The 27,667-nt window shown below is 50.0% G+C and overlaps 1 protein-coding gene across 1 annotated transcript in view; it reads left to right on the top strand.

Annotated features, from left to right (window-relative positions):
* The window catches only part of VPS13D (vacuolar protein sorting 13 homolog D), a 3,263,180-nt gene that overhangs the window by 1,327,545 nt on the left and 1,907,968 nt on the right, over positions 1 to 27,667 (top strand). The window lies entirely within an intron of this gene.

The following is a 27,667-nucleotide window of genomic DNA, read 5'->3' as shown; positions in this document are numbered from 1 at the left end:
GTAGTCCCTTTCTTCCTGGTTGCGTAGTCTCCATAGATCTATCGTCTTGGTTTCCCACAGGAATTCAGCCAGGGCCAGGGATTTGCCAAAGTCTTCCCTTGAGGCTGGGAGCGACTTATCCACCCTCGGATCTGGGGGGGATGTTGAAGTCCCCTCCGATTAGCAAGTGGCCCACAGAGAAGGCCGTGATAGTTGGGAGGAGACTATAGAGGAATTGGTCTTGCTCTTTGTTTGGCGCGTAGATTGCCACCAGGGTGATCGGTAGTTCGACTAGGAGGCCCTTCAGGAGTAGGAATCTACCCTCCGGATCTCTTTTGGTGGTGATCTGCGTTAGTGGGAGATCTTTACCTAGCAATATAGCGACTCCTCTTTTTCTGTGTGGCAGAGGTGAAGTAGCATTTCGGGTAGCGTCGGAACCGTATTCGCTTTTCATCTTCCGCGATCACGTGGGTTTCCTGGATGAAGACGATGTCAACAGTTAATTGGTCTAATTTGTGTTCCACTAACTTCCGCTTTCTTGGTGCATTAAGCCCCTGCACATTCCAGGTCGTGATAGTTAGGGTTTTGTCTAGCGAACCCATCCTTTGAGTTCCAAGTAGGTCGGTTCGTAGTCTTCCTTGAAGATTTCTTGTTCCTTGTCTTCCGGTGCGGAGTTCCTCCGTTCTTCCCTCATTGTGAAGATCTCCTCCCCTCCTCGTCCCCCCTCCCTCCTCTCCCCCCTCCCCCCAAACAACAAGGTTTCCGGGCCAGCCTTCGACCAACGGGGCATACGGCCGAACCGGTGTGGTAACTCTGCTTGGAGGCATACATTGCCTCTTCTGTTGGCCAGTAAACATTCAGGTTGAGGTTAGAGAATCCGTTTGATGGAGACAGCTTGAGGCTTTTCGGTGTCCCCTCACGGGCGGTAGGCGATCAGGCCCGGAGGAGCGAGGGCCCCCCCCCTGCCCAAGGGACCCAAATGGTTGAAGCCACCCGCTCAGCGGTTGTTGTCCCTTTTTGACTTGCCCGGGGGGCCTTGGGGTCTGCAGCGCCCTGATATCTTGGTCCAGGCTCTGGTGGGGTCTCCACGGGATCTCCCCGGGGCCTCCGCGGCTTCGGGAAGGGACCCCTCTTTGCTCGCTGGGTTCATAAATCTCTCGGCTTCTCTGGGGGAAGGGATTGTCCAAGACCTGCCCTCCCAATTGAAGATTAGAGATGTGGGGAAGCCCCAGCTATAGGTTGTTTTCCTCTCACGCAACCATTCGGCGAGTTGCTTCAGGGCTTTTCTTTTTGCGAGGGTGGTCGCTGCTAGATCCTGATACAGGGATATTTCGGCGTCTTGGAAGCTAATTTGGGCCGAAATTCTAGCTTCTTGCATGATTTCTTCCTTGACTTTGTAGAAGTGAATTCTTGCTAGAACATCTGGCATAGCGTTTGTGTTTTGTCTGGCTCTAACCCTGTGAACCCTATCCAGTTTCAGGGGAGCTCCGTCTGGGAGCGTTAGGATGAAGTGAAATAGGTCATTGACATAGGTGTTGAGTTCTTCGTCGGGGACAGAGCTCGGAATTCCCCTCAAGCAGATATGGTTGCACCTGGACCTGTTTTCAGCTTCTTCTTGTTTGTTCTCGAGGGCTTCGCATCTGGCCTCTAGCGCGGAGAGTCTATCAGCCCCTTCCCTGATCTTGAAATTTTGCTCAAACAAGGTGGTTTCAATTTCTTCTGTTCTCGTCTCGACTTCCCCCACTCTCTTGTCCAGGGAGGAAATTTTGCACTATAGTTCTTCTGTCCCTTTTTGGTACTCCTTGGTTATGACAGAAAGGAGCTCTTGGAGGTCAGCTTTAGTCACTGCTTGGGTTGGCAGTTCAATGATGGAGTCCGGGGAGGCGCCCGAAATGTCGTTGCGCTCCCCTTTCTTAGTTTTTTCTCCCATGTTGGTGGATAGGAGGGTCGCAATGTCGGTTTGTTTGGATGATTTCGGGTACCTGGACATTACTCCTTGTGCCTTGAGCGGGAGCTTGTCCGCCCCCACCTGGAGTGGGTTGTTATGGAACGCCTGGGGCCTCCTTTTGACCCTGATTCCCCGACCAGGCGGATTTGTGAGGGGTTTTTGCTGTGGCTGGGCCGAGTGGTCGCCTGCTATGTTCTCTCAGTATCTTGGGGTGCCGCCCTCGGGAGCGTCGACTCTCCGGAGGCTGAGCAGTGCCTCTGGGGGAGGGACCCCCGGGGTAGCGGGGCTCAGTGTGGTGGGAGGGACACAGCCTCACCTTTAAGTTTGTGTTCAGGTTACGCTCACGGAGGAGTCCGTGCCTAGGTGGACACCTCGTCACTCGCCTGGGAGCCGGAGCGGGGGAGGCGATCTGCAGGCCCCGGGAGCTCCTATGTAACGCGGCAGGTGCCGCCCTACCTTCCTTCCTCCCGGGGCAGGCACCCGCGCCCACGATACCGGGGTTGATGGAGGTTCCAACTCTCCCGGGCTTCGGGTGTCGCTGGTGGCGGCCTGTTGCAGGCTGAACTCTCATGCCCCCAGCTCCAGCCGGGACGCCAGAGGCCTCGAGTCGCCCACAGACTCTGTGGCTGCAGGAGGTGGTGAGTTGGTGGATCCGGGAAAGGGGGGGGAAACGCACTCCTCCGTGGCGGGGCTCACCTCAAAGCTGCTGCCGGAACCCTCGCGCCCTAGTGGGAGGGCAGGGGTGGGTCTCTGTGCTTCGTTGGGGGAACAGTAGTAATTGCTGTTTTTCCCTCTGTCGGGGACTGATGCTTTCCTCCGGGACTCAATGGGAGGGGAGTTGGTGAGTTCAGGGGGGGCAGGGCCCCATATCGTGTCTCTCAGAGGCCGGGCTTACTTCGATGCCGCAGAAGGCGGCCAGAGGGTTCGGTGGGCCTCATCTGAAGGCAGTGCCCGCTGATTTCGGAGGCAGGCACTGCCGTTGCCGGTGCTGCGGACACAGCAGTTGCTGGTGCTCCCCCAGGCTGTAGGGGGTAGAGAGTCCTTAAAGTTGGAGAGGACGGGAGGCGCAGCTTCGCGCTGCTGCTCTGCGTAGCGGGATTCGCCACGCTGCTACTGCTGGCCTCTGGACCCAGTGCCTCGGCCCTCCCGCACCAGGGCAGGGGGGATTCCCAGGGCTCCGTCTGGAGGAGGGGCCCGCTGCTTTCGTGGTCGGACGCTACGCCGACACTGATGCGTCCTGAAATCGGGGGTGCAGGAAGGCTCTGGTGCTTGCCGCTTCAGGGCGACGTATTAAGATCGGCTCTGTGGTGGGTTTCCCCTGTTCCCGCTCGACTCGGGTGCTGGCAGGGAGACCAGGTTACGCCACTCTGCCGTCCGCCATCTTGGGTTGTCGCCAACGCCGAGGCATCTCGCAGGGGGGATTACGGCTCAAACTCGGTCCCACTCCAGTTCAGAGCGGCAAAATCGAGACATGGGCTGCGGCAGCCTCAGGGCTCTGCAGGGTGCTGATTTTGTTAACGAAAACCTGAGTTTACTGGGGCATTACTGGTAAACACGCGGTCGCGGCCGGGAGCTCTCACCGTACCCGACCCTTCACCATGGCGCCAAGTCACGCCCCCATTTTCCTAATATTTTGAGTTTTTTGGTAAAAAATTGTTTTGAAAGTTTTGAAAGATTTTTGGTTTTATTGTTCGACCGGAGGTCGACTGCCAGCAGCGGAAATCCGCTGTTGGTGAAGATCATAAGGCCTACTTCATGCCTTTTCACCATGACCTAGGAGAAGAGGTGCCTCTTCAAAATCTCCGCAAAACGTGGACTAAGGAACGTTTTCGTGGAGGATCGACACCACAATTGTCTTTACTGCCTGTATCCAGACCATGATGAGGAGGGATGCAGGGTCTGCCATGGTTTTTCGAAAAAGACCAAGAAGGATCGCTACAGCAGGCTGGCAGCATGGTTAAAATCGGGTAAGGCCTCTGGGCATGCTCTTGCTTCCCCCAGGAACGACCAGTCCCACAATCCAACTCCCTCAGATAAGAAGTCGAGGTCCTTTTGAGGACCCAAATTAACAAGGGGGGTCCTGGGAGTCCCTCTGCCAGACATTAGTCCTGGTTGCGAGAGACTTACCCAGAGTCTTTAGCTCACTATCTTTCACAGAGAAGAAATATCCTAAACATATCAGTCTTTGTCCTGCCCTGGGGCAGTCCAGCACCGAAATGCTAGGCAATTCTCCTCTGAACAAGAGTACCAACAGCATCCCCAGACACGTGTTTCGGTCTGGTTGGACCTCATCAGTAGGGAGGAGCTGTGCCTCTCTAAGAATAGTGAGCAAGGGGTCCACGTCTGGATTCCCCTAGTAACTTAGGGTGAGACCCAAAGTTACTTGCATATGCAAATTAACAAGGGGGGTCCTGGGAGTCCCTCTGCCAGACATTAGTCCTGGTTGCGAGAGACTTACCCAGAGTCTTTAGCTCACTATCTTTCACAGAGAAGAAATATCCTAAACATATCAGTCTTTGTCCTGCCCTGGGGCAGTCCAGCACCGAAATGCTAGGCAATTCTCCTCTGAACAAGAGTACCAACAGCATCCCCAGACACGTGTTTCGGTCTGGTTGGACCTCATCAGTAGGGAGGAGCTGTGCCTCTCTAAGAATAGTGAGCAAGGGGTCCACGTCTGGATTCCCCTAGTAACTTAGGGTGAGACCCAAAGTTACTTGCATATGCAAATTAACAAGGGGGGTCCTGGGAGTCCCTCTGCCAGACATTAGTCCTGGTTGCGAGAGACTTACCCAGAGTCTTTAGCTCACTATCTTTCACAGAGAAGAAATATCCTAAACATATCAGTCTTTGTCCTGCCCTGGGGCAGTCCAGCACCGAAATGCTAGGCAATTCTCCTCTGAACAAGAGTACCAACAGCATCCCCAGACACGTGTTTCGGTCTGGTTGGACCTCATCAGTAGGGAGGAGCTGTGCCTCTCTAAGAATAGTGAGCAAGGGGTCCACGTCTGGATTCCCCTAGTAACTTAGGGTGAGACCCAAAGTTACTTGCATATGCAAATTAACAATGGGGGTCCTGGGAGTCCCTCTGCCAGACATTAGTCCTGGTTGCGAGAGATTTACCCAGAGTCTTTAGCTCACTATCTTTCACAGAGAAGAAATATCCTAAACATATCAGTCTTTGTCCTGCCCTGGGGCAGTCCAGCACCGAAATGCGAGGCAATTCTCCTCTGAACAAGAGTACCAACAGAAACCCCAGACACGTGTTTCGGTCTGGTTGGACCTCATCAGTAGGGTGGATCTGTGACTCCCAGGACCCCCCTTGTTAATGTTAGTTTGGGATATTTCTTCTCTGTGAAAGATAGTGAGCTAAAGACTCTGGGTAAGTCCCTCGTAACCAGGACTAATGTCTGGCAGAGGGACTCCCAGGACCCCCCTTGTTAAATCTGCACATTTAAGTAACTTTGGGTCTCACCCTAAGTTACTAGGGGAATCCAGACGTGGACCCCTTGCTCACTATTCTTAGAGAGGCACAGATCCACCCTACTGATGAGGTCCAACCAGACCGAAACACGTGTCTGGGGTTTCTGTTGGTACTCTTGTTCAGAGGAGAATTGCCTCGCATTTCGGTGCTGGACTGCCCCAGGGCAGGACAAAGACTGATATGTTTGGGATATTTCTTCTCTGTGAAAGATAGTGAGCTAAAGACTCTGGGTAAGTCCCTCGTAACCAGGACTAATGTCTGGCAGAGGGACTCCCAGGACCCCCCTTGTTAAATCTGCACCTTTTGAGGACCCACCACCTGCGGGGGTCCAAAAGAAGGCAAGGCTGCATGCCACGGATCCCACTGGGATTGCTGCTGCGGGTCCCGGCTCGGGAAGGACAAGGTCGCCATCATCAACCACATCCCTGGTGAGCCTACTAGTGAGGCTTGCACACTCTAAGAGAAAGTCCTTGACCGCTTCGAATATGTGCTTGCCATCGATGGACAAGGCGACGAAGGAGAAATCCAAGGTGGGCTCTCCTCTGCCTCCATCGACGTCTCAACCAGTTAAGACAACACCATCATCAACTGAGTCATCAACAGCCACATCGACAACGGCTGTTGTTGCCACCCCATCAACGCCCCCACTGACGGCCTTGTCGATGACCACACTTATTTAAATGGAGGGCAGACCACGAAGGTGGTGCCGAGTCATAGCAACAGCTACTCTGGGGATGTCCTTACCAGCACGGTGTGAAGTAACTGCCACGGCTTTGGCGAAGAACCCCGGAAAGGGGATATCTGCCTTGCTCGCCTCTCCCCCCCCAAGAAGTCTCGGGAGTAGGAAGGATTCTGAACAAGGAGCCTAACATAGTGTGCCGGGGAATGTTTATACTCGCTCCGATGATGGTGACGACCTGCCCAAGGGCTACTATTCAGACCATGAAGGGGGTCAGGGACCCTTGTTGGAGGATGGGTCACTGTGGGGTGAACCCTATCGCCTACCTCTCCAGGAGAGGTGTACCAGCCCAGAGCCTCCCCCTTTCACTCCTTCTACACCTCAACCCAGGGACGTTTCGTTGGACATTCTGACCACGCTGGTATCAGAAATTCAGCAAAGACTACCGCCTACACCGGGCCCTACTCGGTCTGGAAGTCCTTCTCGGTGCAAACACAAGTCAAAAGGACCTGCTGGTGCAAGGTGCCAACCGACGCCACCGCCGCCTCCACCTAAGGATTTGACCCCAACAGGCGATCCTGATATATACACAGGCTCAGGCAGATTTCGGAGGCGACGGACATCGACGAGGCTGATGTCTTTACCAGCAGGCGCGGATGACCCGCACAGGTCCTCTCCACCGGATGAGGTCAGCTCCTTCCATTCAATGATGTCCAGGCAGTGCTCCAGATAAGATTTTGAGGTGGCAGTATTTTGCTCCCTGTTTTTAAACTTTGAGAGTAAATGTGATTTTAAGAGTAAAAATGACTTTTCAACTTTGCAAGAGAGTAAAATGTATGTGACATCCAGCCGACGCATGCACAAACTGTATGCAAACCATTACTGTACGGCAGCTTTCTGCATTGTGACAGAATACACATTTCATTATTTCTTGAAGGTCTGGCCATTTGATCTCTCCTGTATAAATTTAAATGTTGAAATCACAAAAACCTAGCCAATTACATAGTAAATCAAACATGAATTGTATTGTGTGTTTTGAGGTACGATAGCAGAATTGTCATTTGGTGTTTAATGAGTCCTAATTTTCTGGAGCTATTACTACCTAATGGTATGCCAATGTTATGATACAAGAGTGCAGAGAGGCAATGACTCCATGCTAAATTCTACATCTAATCTGATGCTCAAATGGTTATTTATATAGTGCTTTTGGCCAAGCGCTGTACATAGCACATATTTGCGATGAAGGCCTAGCACAGTTGAAGAATCAGAGCATCGCCTCACCCAAGTGGGACAGGCTTGAAAAAATAGAGTACTGGACTCTGCCCCCAGGTGCCTGATGTTCCAACCTTCACCCGACCCTGTGGTCTCAGCGGCGGCCAGGAAACGCTCTGCAAATCCTTTGTCCTCGTCCATGTATCCCCGGACCAGTAGGGGAAGAAGCTGGCCTCGATGGGGGTAGAGGATTATCTACATGGCTAACAGCACCACTAAGGCTGCTAATGCATGGGCCATTTTGTCACGCTACGACCAGGAGCTTTGGCATAAACTGCACCCTATTCTTGACTTCCCAGCTGCTGACAAATGGCAGAAGCTCTTGAGCTATTCCAGGAGAGCCAGGTGGTCTAGGACTACGCCATCACTGTGGCAGCGGACATCACGGACACCTGATTCCGTCAGATGGGAAACAGAGGTTCTCTTTGTCAGCAGGGATGGCTGAAAGCCACCAACTTCAGGCCGGACGTTAAGTCTTAAGTGTTATTCATGCCATTCGACGCAAAAAACCCGTTTGGCAAGGCGGTCGAGTCTCTTCAAATCATCAAGATGGACACAGAGACGGCATGTTAGCTGGGTACCCTGTGCAGCATCAGTCGTCGTCCTTTTGTTCCTCAAGGGGAAAACCTGGCAGGTCCTCCAAGGGTGACACCACCCCTTCACAGCAGTTTTCCCGCTCTACGACGCAGAAGGCATAGAGAGGCCACTCACAGGCATATGCATTGGAGGACAGCACTGGCACCACCTGCAGGGCAGGGCCCGTCACCTACATGGGCCAGAAGCGGATGTGGACTTGGGCCCCCACCTGTGCACCCCAATGGAAGGTCGGCTAGTGAGGTTCGTCAGCGCGTGGAAGATATCGCCGACAGATGGGTGCTGGACTCTCTCGTATTCCCCCTTTTGCTCGACAAGAACAGCACATGGCGCAGATACTGCAAGAGGTCCAGGCAATGTTAAAAAGTGGGTGATAACTGGCCACCAGGGGGCACACGGATGAGCTCTACCTCCGTGGGAGCTCTAGCCCAGAGGTCTGAGAAGAGGTGTGAGCCCCCGCTTCTAGACCCCCCCTCGGAAGAAAAAGTGAATCGGCGCTGTGTGAACCTCCCCCCACACAGGAGAAAATTTTAGAGAAATTGGGCGTGGATTCCCATTGATATCGTCGTGTAAGTGGGACGACGCCAGGAGCAGTTTCCACACGAAAGCGACACCAGAACTGTCACGGACTAGGAGTTAAGAGAAAACCTCGGAGACCGACCACCGAACGGCAAACTTCCTTGACAAACACTCGAGGCCAGGTCTCAACACTCTCCTAACGCTATCCTGAGGCAGAGGGAGGCGACTCCGCTCCGAACGGAGATGGGCATAAGGCAGCTGAGAGGGGTCCGCTCCCAACACCCATTGAGCTTTGCTCCGGCAGACGTGTGGATTCACCCGAGACCTGAATGTACCAGGACCTGCTGTGCCCGAAGAAGAAAAAGACATTAGTGAATTGCTGACTCCGCCGACGGGAGGAGGGCTCCATTACGGGACCGGCGACACTGATGATCCTGAGCTACGCGCCACCCGGAGACTGTGCAGTGATCCGTGATGTACTGATCAACGTAAGACCATCCCGGACTGCGGGCGCAACCCCAGGAATACAAAAGGTGGCTCGATCGTAGCTAATAAAGCATACAGTAAGTGGAAGCTCCCGGCCCCCACCCGCTAGCGTAAAACACTGACTGCTGCTGACATGATAATCCAACCAGGCCCCTGTCTCACTAAGCACCGCGCTATACTAACCAACAAGGCCGCCTGGGTAAAAGTGAACCACACCCTCAATAGTACCTGGACCCCATGCAAAGCACCATATTATATCTTTTAAGAACCTCACGCCGCCAGACCTATAAGGTCCCCTGTAACGCTAGATCCGCCGCAACACGCAAATCTATAAAGCCGCCCCGGTGAAAGAGAAGCACACCCCCAGCTGTGCAGGGCCCTGACCTATACTCCACACTGCGATACCAAGGGGAATACACTTGTAACCTCAAAGGGGCCACCGCCACGTCAAACGCATCGTACTACGCTGGCAAGATAGGCCGCCTGGAGGAAAAGAAAACACCTCTTTACAGTACTTGGATCCCTCTGGAACTGCGCGCTACGATACCTGCACCCAAGTGCCCCACTCAAGGGAAACGTGTGGGGTGCACGGCTACACCCCCTGGCAATTGAGAAACATTTTTGATGACTCGGTTCTGCTCCCCTGGAATGCCTGCCGAATCCAGCGCGGAGAGCACACACAGGCATTCGCTCTCCTGCAGTCGTGAGGAGAATAAGTGACAAGGTGGGTGCAAACACACTCCACACATGGACGCTCTGCACTAAAAATGTCTTATTGATGTACCATACCCATATATGGAAATGTACACTAACGTGATCACCAGGAACGCACTGTGATCCTCCACTGCAAGACTTAAAGCGCCCAGGAATCTGAAAGACTCCCCCCAACTCAGTTACCTCCCACCACTCTATTTGAACTTGTGCAATTCTGAAATATGAACAGATCGCCGCTCCCCCTTTGGTCCTAGCGATCACTGCACCAAAGCGACCGTTCTACATACAAGATCCCTCATTCCTTGAATCAGCCTGGAGGCATCCAAACTTTTCTGTGGAAGCGACGCCAGGGACTACCACCCCCATACAAGAGGAGCACCAATATCCGCTCCCCCACCCAAAGGTGCAACCTCCAGAATAGAAAAGTGCAGCCTTTGGTAGGAACAGCACCTTGTCCGATCACCCAGCAACGTCTCTACATCACCACGGACACTTTTCACTTCTCCCCACATCGCTCATTCGGATTGTGAGAACACCCGAAGAAGACACATAGACTGGAGGGGACATACTTGTTCCTTTTGCTCCACCGAACACCGCACATCACCTGGAACGCGAAGCCCATTCGCAATAAGTGCGCTCTCCTGTTTCATCCCACCAGGGAGAACAACACCAGCAAGTGCTTTACAGTACTCTTCCAAATTATCCAGATCTGCAAGGCCCCAGTGCCCCGCCCTGTGAGCATATGAACATTAAAGAAAAACTTGCGTCTTACAAATTCTCACCACAGCGCACCTCCAGCGCTTCCTCTCCCAATATCGAGATGACGTCCTCGGGGCCGGAGGCCGCTGCAACTAAAGTAGACATTGCGGACCTGCTAACCGAAATGAAGAGTATGCGGGCTGACATCAGTGGGAAAATCGACCAAATAACACACAGGATCGACAAAATTGAGGAAGTGGAACACAATCAGACCTCCTTATCCACGCTAGAAACACAAATGGATATCAGACTCGCAGATATCGAGATGAGGGAGGAAGAATTCCGACTTGAAGTCGATGACCTTGAAAATCGCGAACGACGCAACATTTGTATTTTTGCCGTTCCAGAAAGAGGTGGAGAAACAGAGCTGTACCTAAAGAGAACCCTACATACACTCCTGATATTGTTATTTGAGGATGACTCTGTAGATGAGCTCACACTTGACCGCATTTATCGTGCTGGTGGCACAGCGGGAGGCCCTAGAACGATACTAGCCTGATTCCACTATAATGCAAACAAAGCCTGGGTTCTGGAAAAGGCCAGAAACACAGCTCAGATCCACATGGACACGCCCAGTATCACCATCTATCACGATCTTTCCTCACTTACCTTGGCCATGAGAAGGAAATGCCTCCTGACTAAATTGATAAAGGACAAGGCAATAAGGTACCGGTGGGGATACCCCTTCTCGTTGATTTTCGAATGGGAAGGGTCCACAATAAAATTGAAAACCGAAAGAGACATCAACAGTTGTATCACGGACTTGCTCAGAGAACAGGAAGGACCCGCGGCCCCGGAGGAAGGAAGAAACAGTGACAGAGAATGGAGGATCAAAGGACCAAGGCACGGGAGGATCCCAGGCTCCCGGGAATTTAGGCGGCTGAATGTCTCTCCAGAAATGGAACATTGAACTCTTCGTGGGAACCAGAAAACGTCAAAGCAATTTGAGATCTTACTTGATGCTATGCACCCTTTCATGAGGTCGGATACAGACTGGTGACGATCATAGCCGACAACCACGCCAAAAAAGCAAGAACAATAATGGTCAACAAATGAGGTGAATTGGAAATGAGGGGGTGGGGGGATCAGTAGGGGCTCTTTTTTTATTAGAGGTGTTAAGTTAACGGACCAAAATGGTAAGGTCCTCACTGGTGGTCCGAGGCTGCCTGGGTGAGGTTAACCCAGCTGGATCGGATGGCGTACTGGGGGGAGGCAGGGGAGGGGGTGTAGGTGGGGGAATCGGTCATGGCTCGTATTTACACACGAAGATGCAGAGACACTTTCTTGAACATGGATATGTATTTGATAGGCCCTGTAGAAGTGAACCTGAAAAATGACCATGTTAATGATGGCAAAGAACTTGGCTACATCTGGATGCATTTAGGCTGGCACCCTAAACGTAAAGGGACTCAACTCGCCCATTAAAAGATTGCTGGTCTCTCAGGAATTTAAGAGATCCAATCTAGACATAATCTTTTTACAGGAGACCAGGTATACACGGGGGGGTGGGGGGGAGAGAGCGAAAGGTATTGTACACCAAAGCAGGATATGAATACTGGGTGTCTGGCCCCTTACCAAAGGCGGAAGTCAGTGTTTTGATCAGAAAAGGTCTTAAATTTGAAGTCACCAAGACCTGGTCCGATGTGGGAGGTAGAGCCATAGTTCTGGTGGGCACGTTACACAACACAACTCTTACTCTTGCATCCCTTTATGCCCCCAACATGGGTCAACCCTGCTTTCTCCAACACATGATCCCAAAGATTATGCTGAAAGCCGAAGGTGAGGTCATCCTAGGAGGTGATTTCAATATATTGGCGGACCTCACACTCGATGGACAAGCCGGCAACCCGGCATCTCACAAGCCTACAGACGGCGGCCGCACTGAGGTCATCGAAATGATGTCCCTATATGGATTCAGTGACATATGGCGTCTCCTGCACCCCCACTGCCCGGGATACACCTTTTACTCAGCCCCACACTCCACATTCATCCGCATAGACTACATATACCTCACCACTGGTCTGAAAGAAGCAGTATCTGCAACTGGGATCTCTCTGATCTTCTGGTCGGACCACGATATGGTTACCACTAATAATAAGCCTGTTAGCCCTTCCGCATACAAACTCGAAATGGCGGTGTAACGATTCATTGTGGAAGGACCCTGTATTTCAAGAACAACTAGAGAAAGAGATCACTGAGTATTTTGAGTTGAATGAGACGGGGGTGGTTTCTAAAAACACGGTTTGGGAGGCTGGGAAGGCAACGTGGAGAGGTATATTGATCAAGGAGGGAGCTGATAAAAAGAGAGCGAAAGAGAGCTCTTGTCGAAAACAGACTCCGGAAGGAAATAGCACAACTAGACTCCCAGGCACAATCCACTGAGGCTGAAAGAGGAGATCAGATAGCCGAGGCAGCTCAAAAGAGGAACTCCGACGTTTGGAGGAGGGCCTAATTACTCGCAAGCTACAATCCCTAAAGCAAAAACACTACGAAAAAGGCGACAAGGCAGACACACTCCTGGCCGCAAAGCTCAGAGGGCAAGGTGCCGATCTTTGGGTTAAAGTCATATGAAACTAGCTCCCCGACCACAGATCCAAAGAGTATCCCTGACTTTTACGAACACCTCTCCAAGTCTGAGATCATGCAGGGGGAGGCAGAAATTAATAACTACATGAATGAGACAAAAATGCCCAAACTCTCACTAGATACAATGGAATCATTAGAGTCCCTGATAACATCTGAAGAGGTTGAAAATGCTATCAAACGGTTACCCCTAGGAAAAGCCCCCGAAAATGACAGGTACACTGCAGGATTTTACAAGACTTTCCTCACCTCACTTCTCCCCTTCATGGTTGAACTGTTCAACCACATTTTACAAACGGGATTAGCACCGGAATCTTTTTCGCAGGCACTCATTTCCATTATTCCTAAAGAGGGAAAGGACCCCAGATGATATGCATCCTACCGGCCTATCTCCCTACTTAATATAGATGCTAAAATCTACACGCGTGTATTAGCAGCAAGACTCGAAACACATATGCCAACCCTGATACATCCCGATCAGGTCGGATTTATACTGGTACGACAACGGGCCGACACCACCCGTAAAACCCTACACCTGATACACAAAGCCCGGAAAATACTGAACACCCTTCTCTGCTGTTCATAGACGCAGAGAAAGCGTTCGACAGAGTAGAATGGAGCTTTTTGGAGGCAGTATTGCGCAAAATAGGACTTGGTCCGACATTCAGGAGAGGGGTAAAAGCAGTATACACATCTCCACGGGTGTCAGTTATGGTAAATTCTGAATACTCAAGGTGGTTCACCCTCGAGAGAGGCACAAGACAAGGGTGCCCCCTCTCCGCGATATTGTTTGCCCTCTCGTTGGAACCTCTGGCCCAAAAGCTCCGAGCTGACACCCTGATTGAAGGTTTGAAGGTCCACGGTAGAGAATATAAACTACCACTCTATGCCTATGACATCCTGCTTCATATTCAGAACCCCTTATCTTCTGTACCCAGAACTATACAACATATTGAGGCCTATGGTGCATTATTGAGATTCAAAATAAACCGGTCCAAATCGATTCTGTTCCCCCTGCATGAGCTCACTCCTGAGTCCAACAGGGAACTCTCGGGACTAGGTTTAGTAATGGGAGGCTCAACATTACGTTATTTAGGACTCAACCTCACACGACATGTAAATGATGCATATGAGGCCAACTTTCCACAACTTCTCGCAACGATTTACGCAGACCTTGCAAGATGGCGACCTCTCACAATTTAATTAATGGGCCGGTTGAATGCCATCAAAATGGTATGCCTCCCCCGCTTCCTATACCCCTTCCAGGTTCTTCCACTAAAAGTCCCAGCCTCATTTTTTTAGGGAGGTAAAACATGCCATGCTGCTTGACACCAGCCACACTAGCAGAATGGCTTTGGGTCCCCCGATCCAAACTCTTGCGAAGACTCAAGGAATACCCCTACTCGGCACTATGTGGGAAATATGGAAGGATGGGAGAGATATGATGGGTATCACAATTTGGTTGTCTCCCCTAAGCCACATATGGGCCCCGGTATTCAGAGAAGAAATACCCGATCACTCCGCATATCAGACATGGTTCGATGTTGGCCTGGAGTGGGTGGGACAACTTTGGAGGGGAGGCATATTACTGGCAGTCTTTGAACTGGAAGAGGCACTCAAGATCAACCCAATATCGATATTTCTTTATCTATGGCTTAAAGGTGTGATGATTAGGAAGGAGTGGCGTAGGAGAATACAAAGAGAACTGACACCCTTTGAAAAGCTCCTCGATACTCTTACTGAGACCGAGAGCCTGATTACTCTTATGTACCGCACACTGCTAGACACTGGTTCGAAGTCCATCATCAAACTCAAACTTTGGTAGAGAATTCGACCAGCACACATGGGCTCGAAATTTGTAAAACAACCTCACAGGTATCGATCGCCTCACAATATAAATTACACACCATTAAACTATTACACAGATGGCAGTACGATCCCTATAGGTTATCCAAAATGTTTCAGACCACTAGTCCTATGTGCTGGAGAGAATGTGGCATAAGAGCAACCTATTGGCACATGTGGTGGAACTGCCCCGAGTACAGATATACTGGAATGAAGTCTTGGGCTGGATAAAGCAGGTGGACGGTATCGCTAGAGAGCAGACACCTCTCCTTATACTGTTTGGGTTAGAAGAGATGGAGGATGGAGTAATAAAACTTGGTGGACTTGCAGCCCCATTTCTGCTTGCAGCATGAGCCTGCCTAGTAATTAGATGGAAGACACAGTGCAACCCATCAAAGAAAGAGTGGATTGGAGTAGCAACCAATATATAGACAATGGAGAGAGTTACATTTGTTCTTCACGGAAGATCAGCCCAACATGAAACATTGTGGAATGACTTTGCAGGTACGTTTGTATCTAGCTCTATAGATTACCCGATATGAATAGTCCCCGGGCTTCTGATGAACCTTTATCCGTGCTCCAATAACTTAACAATAGGATGCCTCCGACAGCGATCCAAACCCAGGTCTATAACAATGATAACTTCTGTATTGATTAACATGTCAAGTAAGCATGCTAAATGGCCTACAAGCTTTAGTAGTGCATGCAAAACAAGATGACTTACCAATGCCACTGACCCACCAAGGGGGGTGGGAAAAGGGGAAATGGGAAAATTCAATGGGTGTTAGTATTAGAAGTTTTCATTACAAATAATTATACTTGACTCGTGTTATAACATATCACCTATGCCATATATGTAATGTTATCCCTTGTTGAAAACCAATAAAAGCAAATTTGAAAGAAGAAAATTCATAAAGGGGGTGATAGAACCCGTTACCCGGCACCTACAGGGCTCGTGGGTGTACTTAAGATACTTTCTGGTCCGAAAGAAGACAGGAGGGTGGAGGCTGTTCCTGGACCTGCAACGCCTCAACAAGTACCCAAAGTCCCAGAAGTTCAGGATGGTCACTTTGCAGTGACTTTCTGGCGTCTCTGGACATGGAGGATGCCTACTTCCACATCCCCATCCATCGCAAGCGCTGCAAGTTCCTGCGGTTCGTGGTCCAGGGGCGGCACTATCAGTTCAAGGCACTTCCCTTTGGCCTTAAATGGTCCCTGTGGGTCTTCACAAAGTGCTTTGCTCCGGTGGCGGCGCATCAGCATCACAAGGGCATCCACGTCTACCCTTACCTGGGTGATTGGCTAGTTCGATCCCGCTACCATGTTCTGCGCAGCCAGCACACAGCGAGGACTGTGCGTCTGCTGACGGATCTGGAATTCTCCATGAATTATCCAAAGTCCTGCTTGGATCCTCAGTCCTCAGTCTGAGGAAGTCTGCCCTTCAATGCAGCCATTTCAGACACCATTGCAGCGTTATGGTAGAAACCACACTCGACAACAGTTGTCGACGTTGAACTGAAAAAAATGTATATAAATCGGCTACGGTTGGCTTGCTCTTACTGACAATCCATCCATCCAACCTGGTAGTCCAGGCAACTATAGTTAGCTAAAGGCCTGCACTGTGCACATCAAATCTCCCGATGAACAGGGAGTTGAAACAGACTGGCGATATAGCAAAGAAAGTCATTGTGTCAGGGACTAGGCACTGAAGGCCATCAGTGCTTCTTGTGCCTTTGTCAAATGCTCTAATGTACTTTGGAGGAGAGTCGCAGAGGCGGCAGACCATCTCCTAGCTGGTGAGGTGAAGGATGGTCTAATCGACATGGTCAATGAAGAAAAGGAGAAGCCGTGCCAAGCCCTCCAGGCGATTCTCAACACTGCAGACTGCGCTGGCTGTTCGATGGGGACATAAACGGTGCTCCGCAGGATGTTGGACCTTCCCGGTTCATGGTTTTCACCCGAATGTGCAAGCAAAATTGCTTGACATGGCTTTCAAGGGCAAGCACTTCTTTGACCCGAAGGCTGATGAATCCTGCGAGCATTTCACATGATCAAAGCTTGGTGCAAAGTTGTTAGGTCTTGCAGTTCAGCAGCCTGCCAAACTATCCTTCTCATTTGGATCCAGAGACAGAGGTTATAGGTACTGTCCCGTTCGGGAGAAAGACTGCGCGCCCATAGGCCAAGCAGGAGATGAGGTGTTTCTCGCGTCCCGGCAGGGCCAGAGGGCCGCTAAGGGCCATTCAACTTCGGCTACAGCACCAAAGGCAGTGGCACCCATAAAACTGTTGGAGTTCTCCCCACATGTTCCTCCGGTTGCAAGGAGGATCTTTCAGCACTTGGACAGGGGGAAGGAAATAACCTCCAGACACCTGGGCCCTGCAGCTGCCCAAGTGGGGGTATTCTCTCCCCTTCCTCAAGAGACCACCGGACAGATTACTACTTCTCCCTCAGCAGCCCTAGCCAGAGCACCAGGAAGAACTAAAAGCCCTATTTTTAAAGGGTTCAGTGGAGGAGGTACCAGCAAAGGAAAAATGGTTGGGCAGGTACTCCAGCTATTTCTTGGTACACAAGAAGAGAGGAGAGCTCCGTCCCACCCTGGACCTCAGGGCCTTGAACAAGTTCCTGAGTAAAGACAAATTCAGGATGGTGACATTGAGAGAAATTCTCCAGACTCTGCAACTCAAGGACCTTCAGGATGCTTATTTTCACTTGCTGATCCTTCGGAAGCAGAGGTGGTTCCCGAGGGTCATCATTGGGGACTGTAAGGGATCAAGACTAAGACACAGAGGCATGTTCAGTGATTGATTGTTATAGACAATTATTTCCAGAAAATAATAAAAAGGATTGGAGCAAATCCTATCTATCCCTAATCCTAAAAGGGGTTTCCCTGCCTCAACAAAACTAAGGAATATCTGTCAGGATGTTAAACAAAAGAGCGTCCTCCAGCCTATGTCCAAGAATCCTTAACTACTGGCCCTCTCACTCTAAATTCAATGTAACATGAACAAGGGGGTTCTGGTTAGCTATTTACTGGTAGCTCGCTTCAAAAGTCTTCAACATAAAAGTTGAAGATGCAGAACAGAAAAATTAATAAAGGTTCCGCCAGGAAAGGGGTCTGCCTTCTCCTAGAGTCCTTCTGGCAGATGTCTTTCTCACAATTTAACTGAGTTCCAAAAGGGCATGAATCTTCCTTTGTCTTTTTATCAAATGTACAGTTTCATTACAGTGTTCAACCTTTGACACTTCCAACTTTAACTCCTGTGTACTCTCTGTGAGAAACCTGAGGGCATCCTTGCTACTTCTCCCCCGTGGTCCCCCTCTCAGGTGTATACAACAAAAGGATCAGAGTTCCAAAGAGCTTGCGGTTATGTCCCCTAGAACGGATTACAATATAGTTCTGACAGTAAATAGAAATTGTATTAAATTATATTTAAAGTCATTAGTCCATCATGACTCAGTCTTTTATTGCTCCATAAACAGCAATGGACAAATAGGCCTTGTGTTTTCTAGCCAATGCATTTCGGATGCAAATCCGTCTTCAGGGCTCAAACACTATCTTTTAAAACAACCACAGGGCATTACCCCAAATACTTTTCAAAAAGAATCAAACAATATTTCAAAAGGATCACACAGTATTATACCACCCGTAGTGGTACAGTACAGATTATTAACACATAGACAAACAGAAAACAAAAGGAAAAAACAAAAAATTAGCTCATTATGTAATTAATTCAGTCAGTGTTAGTGCAGTCTCTTTTAACTACATCATCGGTTTACCTTAGTAGTCCCATATTTGTAATAGTAGCTGAAATAAAATGAGTGAAAGGAAATAGTGGCACATGTGCGGATAATAATGCTGCATTTCCAGTTTATTAGAATATATATTAGACAATACCGGAGTCTTGAAATCACCTAACACTGGTTACAGATTGAGTTGAACTTTAGAGTGGAAGTATCAGTTTCCAAGAGGCTGTTTAGTCCACAGGAGAAAACGCACAACAAAAACATATTGTCTAGCATTAGAATCAGGGTCTTCCTATGTTTCCCCATAGCCCAGTCTGTCATCTTTCAAAATATATATAGAATCTTATCAGTCATTCGTTATAATAAGGTTGAGTACCCTACAACACGCTACACTCTTACTTCTCCCTATCCCTTTCAACTTCCAACTAATGCTTGCACGGACAGCATGACGTCACACGCACATTTGCGCAATGACATTGTGACGCCTGCATCCTGCGCGGAAGGATACGCAGAGGATGATGCCGGCGAATCAGGTAAAGTTTCTACCGTGTAATCATATGGGTATAACCTGCCTATTTGTAGTATGTTCACGCATCCATAATTCTACAGAGTTGTACATGGATCCTCAGTATAAATAAACCATAATAGCTACACACACTGTGCTTGTTTGAAAAGTAACTTAGTAATAACACTTATATAAACAGTCCAATCCTCCATAATTACAAGAGGTATGTAGAAGTTACAAATGCTAATACTTATAATTCTGCTCTCAATTAGATGCCAGAAGAAACATTCTGTTACCTTGATGATTCTCATTTCAATCATACAGTCAAAAGATGATCTACTGTCTAATGGTACAGAGATATGATAATGCAAAATACAAAGATGTGTGTGAAGATTAGATGGGCCATACTGTGCTCAAAACCCTTAAACAAATATGTTTGGATACACAATTCATAGTAGTGGAAACTCTTTACGAACATCATGTTATATAAAACATGTATAATTAACTTCTTCATTAATCCCTCCAGGGGCAACTGCATCCAGTCTTTCGATCCAATGCGTTTCTCTTTGATCAAGTGTTTTTGCCACATCTTCATGTGGGTTCCTTTTGGTAATACCCTCCACAATCTGAAATCTTATCCGCGAAATGTCTCTTCTTTAGCCAGTGTCTTACCACTGATGAATTGACATTCCTGGTCCTAATGCAGGACTAGTGCTCATTACATCTTTGTTTGCTTGTTTGATTAGACTGCCTAACATAGTACAATCTGCAAGGGCATTTAATAATATCAATTACATTGTTGGTGTCACATGTAGCAAAACTATTTATTTTGATTTTCTCCCTAGATCATGGATTATTAGTCACATTGCCTTTAGTCGCAAACTCTCAGGTGGCTTTGGAACGGCCATCGCTTTTGTATGCCGACCCTGGTTGTGGATCGGAGAGGGAGGATCACCTGGGTGGAGGGAACTTGAGCAGTGGGGACAGGATGCCTTTGGGTGAGACATGGTTTCCCCCTTTCCCATATCAAAGTGAACCCTATATTCTTTCTGCCTTTGTAGGCTATCAGTCTTTGTCCCTTTCTTCTGCCCAAAATGTCGCACAGTCATTCTACTTTAAGACTGGGACAAGGAGGAAACAACCAGGAGTTATACACACTTCCATTCAGTCAAACCACTTTGATACTGAGATGAGGAAGAGGACTTTGGAGGAGTTCAATGGTAATAGCCATGCATGTTCCACTAATAGGTTTCACCATGGTCAGGGAATTAATGTGAAGGACTTGCACCTGCAGTCCCAGGTGTATAGGAATGGGGACTGCCTAGCAGAGCGAGAGAGACGGTTTGTAGGAGCAGAGCGGGCTGGAGAGGAAGCCGCATCATGGAAGCTGTGCTGAGTAGGGGTGCGAGAAAGACGCCAGGGCCATTGCTGGCCGTGAGTGGGTAGAGAATCCTGCAGTCCTCCCTACCTGGTGTCCACAGCAGAAGCTGCGGGACACTGAAGCCTCCCGATCCCCGGGGTCTCTGAAAGAGCGAGAGGTGCTCTCAGTAGCTCCCGCTGAGGAAGATGGGCAGCAATGGACGGCAAGCTGTAGCTCCCGCAAGGAAAAGACAGAGCAAATAGAAGCCAGGAAACAGACTCGAGAAGCCCTAGGGAGGGGCAGCATACCAATGAGTGCGAAGAATGGAACACTTGTACCGGGGCACTCTGGGGGCTGGAAACAAGCATGTCTGAATGCTAAACTAACTGAAAACTATTTCAAGTGCAGGACAAACCAAGTGTTTTTGAATACGGAACAATCTGCAAGGTGTTACAAGTAGTTTTGGAATTTGCAACACACATTAGTGAGTACCAAACTAACTGAAAGATATGATGAGCATATTTGAATACAGCACAAGACAAATGAAGTTAAAAAAAAGTGATGCAAAGAGGATAAACACCACAGAGTGAGTTGTGGGAGACGCAAGTTATGGCAAAGCTAGAAAGATTGCCAAGAATAATGTGAAATAAGTATTTTCCAAGATACAGTAGCCCAAGTAACTATAGGTTAAGATAGAAAACATGCGTTGACAAAAACCGGAAGAATACAGAAGCATAACAAAGTACATAAGGTTATCGGTTGCGTGACCTGTAATGGGTGGACCGTGTGGTCTGAAAACTGCGCGTAGACCTGCAAAGTTTTCGGCACATTTTTGTAATGTTTTTGACGGATTTATATTTTGTCTAATCGCTCAACCGGAGGTTGACTAGCGGCAGCGGAGACCCGCTGTCAGCGAAGATCACTCTACATCACAGATCTTTCGAGTTTTGAGAAGGCCCGGGCTTGGGCCTGCTTCACGCCTTTCCACCATGACCGAGGAAAAGACATGCCTCTTCAATCTCTGCATGAAATGTGGATTGAGGAGCATATATGTCGAAGATCGGCACTAAAAATGTCTGCATTACCCGCATCAGGACCGTGATGAGGAGGGATGAGAGGTTTGCCGTGGATTTTCGAAAAAGACAAAGAAGGATCACTACAGCAGCTGGCAGCGTGGCTCAAATTGGGCAAGGGCTCGGACTCCCAGGAACCGCCGGTCCCACAAACAAACTCCCTCAGAAAAGAGGTTGAGATCCTTTGGACGCCCACGCCCTCAGGGGTCCAAAAGAAGGCAAGGTTGTATGTTGTTGATCCCACTCCGTTCACTGCTGCTGCAGGTACCAGCTCGGCAAGGGCAAGGTCGCCATCACCAACCACTTCTATGGTGAGCCTACCAATGTGGGGCGCTGCCTGTAAGAGAAAGTCTTTGACTCTTTCAAAACTCTGCTTACCATCGACGGGCAAGGCGACAGAGATCCAAAGGTGGCCGTAAACTGCCCCTCTAGGTGACGGCATCAGCAACTCAACCGGCCTAAAACAACTTCGTCATCAATGGTCACAACCACATCGACGAAGGCTCCTGCTACCACCCCGTTGACGACCACTACTTCTTTGTCAAAGGGGGGGCTGGCCACGAAGGTGGTGTCCACAGTCACAGCAACGGCTACCCTGCAGGTGTCACTATTGCCATTGCCCGAATCAGCTGCCGGTGCTCTGGCAAAGGCCCTGGAATGGGGATAGCAGCTGCTCCTCCCCAGAAGTCTCCAGTGAGGGCAAAGGGTAAAACTCCTATGGAAGGGTATGGAACCACGGGCTTCCCCGGTGAGACCGATAGATTTATACAAGCTCCAAGGAGGGCGACGACAACCTGCCCGGAGGATATTATTTGGACCATGAAGCGGGTCAGGGACTCATATCTGCAGGTGGTTCACCACAATGCGAGCCTGGTCCTCCACCTCGCCAGAAGAGGTGCACCAGTCCGGAGCCTCCACCTCTCATTCCTTCCATGCCGCAGCCCAGGGGCATGTCTTTGGACATTCTGACCATGCTGCACATGCTTGTATCAGAAATTCAACAGAGACTGCCGCCCAAACTGGCCCTACTCCATCTAGGAGTCCCCCAAGACCGCTTCCCAGAAGCCCTTCCCAGCACAAGCGCATGTCAAAGGACCCTGCTGGTCCAAGGCGTCAACTGACACCACAACCTCCACCTTGGGACTTGACCCTGACTGGGGACCCTACCACGCACACGGACACAGGCACGGATACGGCAGCTATTGCGACAGACTTAGACAAAACCGATGACTTGGTACCAGCTGACGCAGGACCACTGGGCGCGGATGAACTGCACAGGGTCTCTCCGACGGATGAGGTTGGCTCCTTCCACGCAATGATATCCAGGGCCTCAGAACATTTCCAACTGGGGGGGGCCTGAGGAGACAAAAAAGTAAGGATTCCTTTACCAACGTGGTGAGTCCAGACGGAAGACAATCATGTCCATACCCTTGCTGGACGATATCTGGGAGGAGGGCCTGGCCCTAATGAAGAATTTGAGCACTGCTCCACCCAAGCGGGACAGGCATGTGAAGAAATTCAGAGTTCCGGACTCAGCCCCCAAGTGCCTGAGGTCCAAGCTTTTACCTGACTCTGTGGTCTCGGCCGCGACCAGGAAACGCTCTGCAAACTCCTAGTTCATGGTGACTCTGGACCAGGTGGGGAAGAAGCTGGACGCTATGGGGTTGAGCTTCATCAATGCTGCTGCCAGCACCATTAAGGCCTCTAATGCCCTGGCCATTTTGTCCCGCTATGATCAGGAACTATGGTATAAACTGGACCCTATTTTGGATTTCTTACCTGAAGACAAGAAGGTAGAAGCCCTGGTGCTGTTAAAGGAGGGGGAGTGGCTTCGGACCACGACATCTCGGTGGCTGTGGTCATCGTGGACACTGGGTTCCATCATATGGGCAACAGAGTGTGTCTTCGTCAGCAGAGAGAGCTGAAGGCCACCAACTTCAGACCGGACGTTCAGTCCAAAGTGTTGGACATGCCATTTGATGAAGAAAACCTGTTTGGCAAAAACGTTGACGAGTTTCTGCAAATTATCAAGACACACTGTACTGTGAGAAACCTGAAGGTGTCTCCCTAGCTACTCCCCAGGGATCTGTAATCCAGGTGGCCAGGACACGGCCCTCGCTATTGGATCCAGTTCCTGAGGGTCGACCAGTGAGGGAGGATCACCTGGATGAGGGGGTGGGGTCCTTGGGGAGTGGTACACCGACAGGCGAGACGCGGCTTTCCTTCTTTCAACACCTTTTCCCTATCCTACCACATAGGATGTTCTAAAACACTGCCCCCACCTTTTCTGACACAACATGGTAGACGATGGACTAACACCAGAGCCGTTTGCCTGACATGTCTCAATACAAGATTCAGGCAAAGTCAGGCAATTAACCAGAATCACATGCATCCTACGGCCCTTTCCCTTCCCCACAGGGTTAAAAGGTGGAGCAACAGAGCACAAGACAAGCAAGGCAGACAGCACGACGTGAGATCTAACTCAGCACGGCAGTTCAAGAGGAGGCGAAAGACAGCGGATACCAAGAGGGTGACAAGGAGAGAGAGGGTGACGAGAGAGTAACCTTGCCCTTTCCGATCAAGGCCCATGAAACCTCTGCAGATGGAAACATAAGACAGCGTGTGTTGCAGCAGATGTCTACGGTATGTGAGACCTTCCTCTGCTGATAACCAAGCCAGGGAAGGACACTGGTCTCGATGGTATCAACCTTGACTCAGAGGATAAAGAAAGGCAAGCAGTTCATCACAGCCGGTGAGTCGAGGGGAGAATGAACACGAAACCGAACTGCTAATTTGAACTTTGAAAGACTTAAAGATATGATTGAGGAAAAGGGGGAAAAGCAGCAACAGAGAAGTCTGGCGCCACGTGAGTGCACAGGCAGGAAACTCTGGCCGATTAACCGATGGTAGAAACTACCAGAACCAGAAGCCCTGGGGAAGAGGCGAAAGGAGGTCAAAGTTGTCATAGAGGGGTCTTGTAAAATCCTCTGTACCGTCAAAACTTTGACCTACAGATGATTGAGAAGCAAAGGAAAATGAATCCCGCTTGATGATATGAGCGCATGAACAGTGTGTTGTTAGAGTTGCAGAGTGAACACCGAAGAGGGAAGCTGACGATCAGGAACAAAGCCAGAAGTACTGTTTAAAAAGACATTAAGACTTGTGAATGTAACGGGTATTGGAACACCAAGGGAAGTGAATTGTCCCCCTTGTCAAGTGGGTCCGAGCCCGGTGGAGGGAGATCAAGGGGTGAAAATCTACCACCAAAAGTTCATTGAGAAAGGAACTGTTCAATTGATTGGTTGAATACGATACGCAAGTGGTGGGCGCCACAAAGTGGGGGACCCAGTGGTGAAGCCATCACCCAACGTGAACTATGGAAAATAACTTTTTGTTTGTTTGTTGTGGGCTATATCAGGCCCTTGAAGGCAAGAGACTTTTTAATGAAATTAGACTTTACCATCGAAGAACCTGATAGCTGGAGCAGAACTGCCGGCTTGTGCTGAGAAAGCTCGAGCGTGTGCTGTGCTCCAAGGTACCACCTTGTACCATGCTGAAAATGTGGGGCAGGACCTCACGGCAATCACATCCTGACTTACTATTTGAACACTGTTTCCTTTATATTGATACCCTATCCCGCACTCTTTCTATAATTAGTTGTAAGGACTTGGCATTAGGTTTTTCTTAGTATATGCCCTTTTATTTGACACAACGCCTCTAGGACTGCGTTATTTTTCATTTGATGGTTGACGCCTGCTCCCATCTTAGATTTAGGTTTAGGTTAGGCGTTTTTCCAACCTACATTCATTGTTCAATAAACACCGTTGAACTGTCATCACTTGTGTCTGTCTTTACTGTTGCCACCATGAGTTCCCTACAGTACCCTGTAGCAATGTCAGTCATCCTTTCGTTCCTTGAGAGGAAAACCCATCAGGTCCTCCAAGGGATATACCACACCTTATCGCCAGCCTTCCTGCTCCACGACTCAGGAGGCCTACAGAGGTCACTCACAGGCATACAGCAGCGGAGCACAGCGTCAGCGCTGATTGCAGGGCAGAGCTCTGACCCCGAACAGGCCTGAACTTCCTGTGATCTCGGGCCCCCACTTGTGGCAAGGTTTGTCAGTGCGTGGAAGACCATCACTGCTGACAGATGCGTGCTGGACGCTCTTGGACAGGGACACACCTTGGAGTTACAACTCAGGTGTCCTCAAATTCCCCTGGTGGCTCGACAAGAGCAGCATGTGGCAGAGCTGCTGCTAGAGGTCCATGTTAAAGAAGGGGGCGATAGAGCCTGTCCCCCAGCGCCTCTGGGGCTCCCGAGTGTACACCAAATACATTCTGGTTTGAAAGAAGTCAGGAGGGAGGAGGCGGATCCTGGACCTGAGACGCCTCAACAAGTACTTGAAGTCCCAGAAGTTCAGGATGGTCACGTTGCAGCACGTGCTCGGCCAACTGGATGAAGATGACTTCCTGGCATCTCAGGATCTGGAGGACGCCTACTTCCACGTTCCCATCCACCCGAATCTCTGCAAGTTCTGGCGGTTCTTAGTCCAGGGGTGACACTATCAGTTCAAGGGGCTCCCCTTCGGCCTGAAATAGGCACCATGGGTCTTTACAAAGTGCTTGGCTCTGGTGGTGTCCCATCTTTGTCTCCGGCGCATCCACGTTTACCCTTACCTGGACAATTGGCTTGTCCGATCCCACTCCCATGCTCTGGTGAGCCCATCTGCTGACGGTTCTGGGATTCTCCTTAAATTATCCAAAGTCCTCCCTGGATCCATCGCAGAACACTCTGTTTCTGGGAGCCTGACTCAAAACAGTAAATTGTCTGATGGCTCCCTCGTAAGAGAGGGTGATAGCCATCCTAGGAAAGGTGCAGTTCCTGTCGTCGTCGTCGTCGCGGTCGGCTACTGTGCGAGCTGTCAAGTCACTGCTGGGCATGTGATGTCCTCCTGCATAAACCTTGTCCTCCTTTGCCGACTACAGATGAGACATCCCCAGGAGTTTCTGAATGCGAGCTGGTTGCAAGTCTCTGGATCCTGGACGGACAAGACTGCCCTCAACTTGAAATTCCGACGAGCAATACAGTGGTGGGGCATGCGCTCTCATCTCATTCAATGTGTGACTCACACCGGACAGTTGCATGCGAGGGGCCTCTGGCTGCCAGAAGAAAAGACACTTCACATCATCGTCCAGGAGCTTTGGGCCATATTCTGAGCCCTCAAATCCTTCCTGTCGTTGCTGAGGGACAAGGTGGTGAGGATCCTCATGGACAACACTACCACCATGTTTTGCATCCAAAGCAGGGCAGGACGTGCTCTTCAGCTCTCTCCAGGGAGGCCCAAGATCTGCGGCACTGGGCCATTCGTCAGGACATGTTTCTAGTCCCTATTCACATGGGCACCAAGAACACCAACGCAGACTCGCTCAGCAGGGAGCTACGTTCTTGCCACGAGTGGGAGCTTTGCATGGACCAAGTGGATCTTCTATTCCATTAATGGGGTCAACCCCAGATCGACCTTTTCGCCACAGCGACGAATTCCAAGTGTCAGAGGTTCACCAGCAGGTTCCCTCAGCCGAGGAGCATGGGAGAGGCGTTATCGTTCCAGTGGGAGGGACTTTTCCTATACAGTTATCCTCTCTTCCCACTCCTGCTATGAGTGATCAACACACTCTGTGTCACTGCAGGACGATACTTGTTGCTCCGGCATGGCTGTGACAAATATGATATCCAGACATGCTACGTCTGCTGGCAGCTACGTCCATCAGGCTGTCGCAACCTCACGATCTCACCAGGGAGGTTGGGCTGATTCTGCACCACGACCCAGCGTCCTTGAACCTCAGGGCCTGGCTCCTGCAGCTGTAGCATTTGGACATTATCCTTCACCTGCGAGTGTAAGGACATCCTGGCCAAGGCCAGAGCCGCTTCAGCGTTGACGTGCTATGGCCATAAGCGGAAGCGTTTCTCTGTGTGGTGCTGGGCTCAGACGATTACCCCTCCGCATGTCGCAGCCCCACAGCTCCTACCATACATGCTTTCCTTGGCAAAGGCTGGACTGGCTCACACCTCCTATCAAGGTGTCCCTGGTCGCCATATCCTGTTACACCAAGACACCAGGTAAGC

This window comes from Ambystoma mexicanum, chromosome 8, assembly GCF_040938575.1.
Source record: "Ambystoma mexicanum isolate Mex_15411 chromosome 8, UKY_AmexF1_1, whole genome shotgun sequence".
NCBI lineage: Eukaryota > Metazoa > Chordata > Amphibia > Caudata > Ambystomatidae > Ambystoma > Ambystoma mexicanum.
This window is presented reverse-complemented; position numbering and strand designations above follow the sequence as displayed.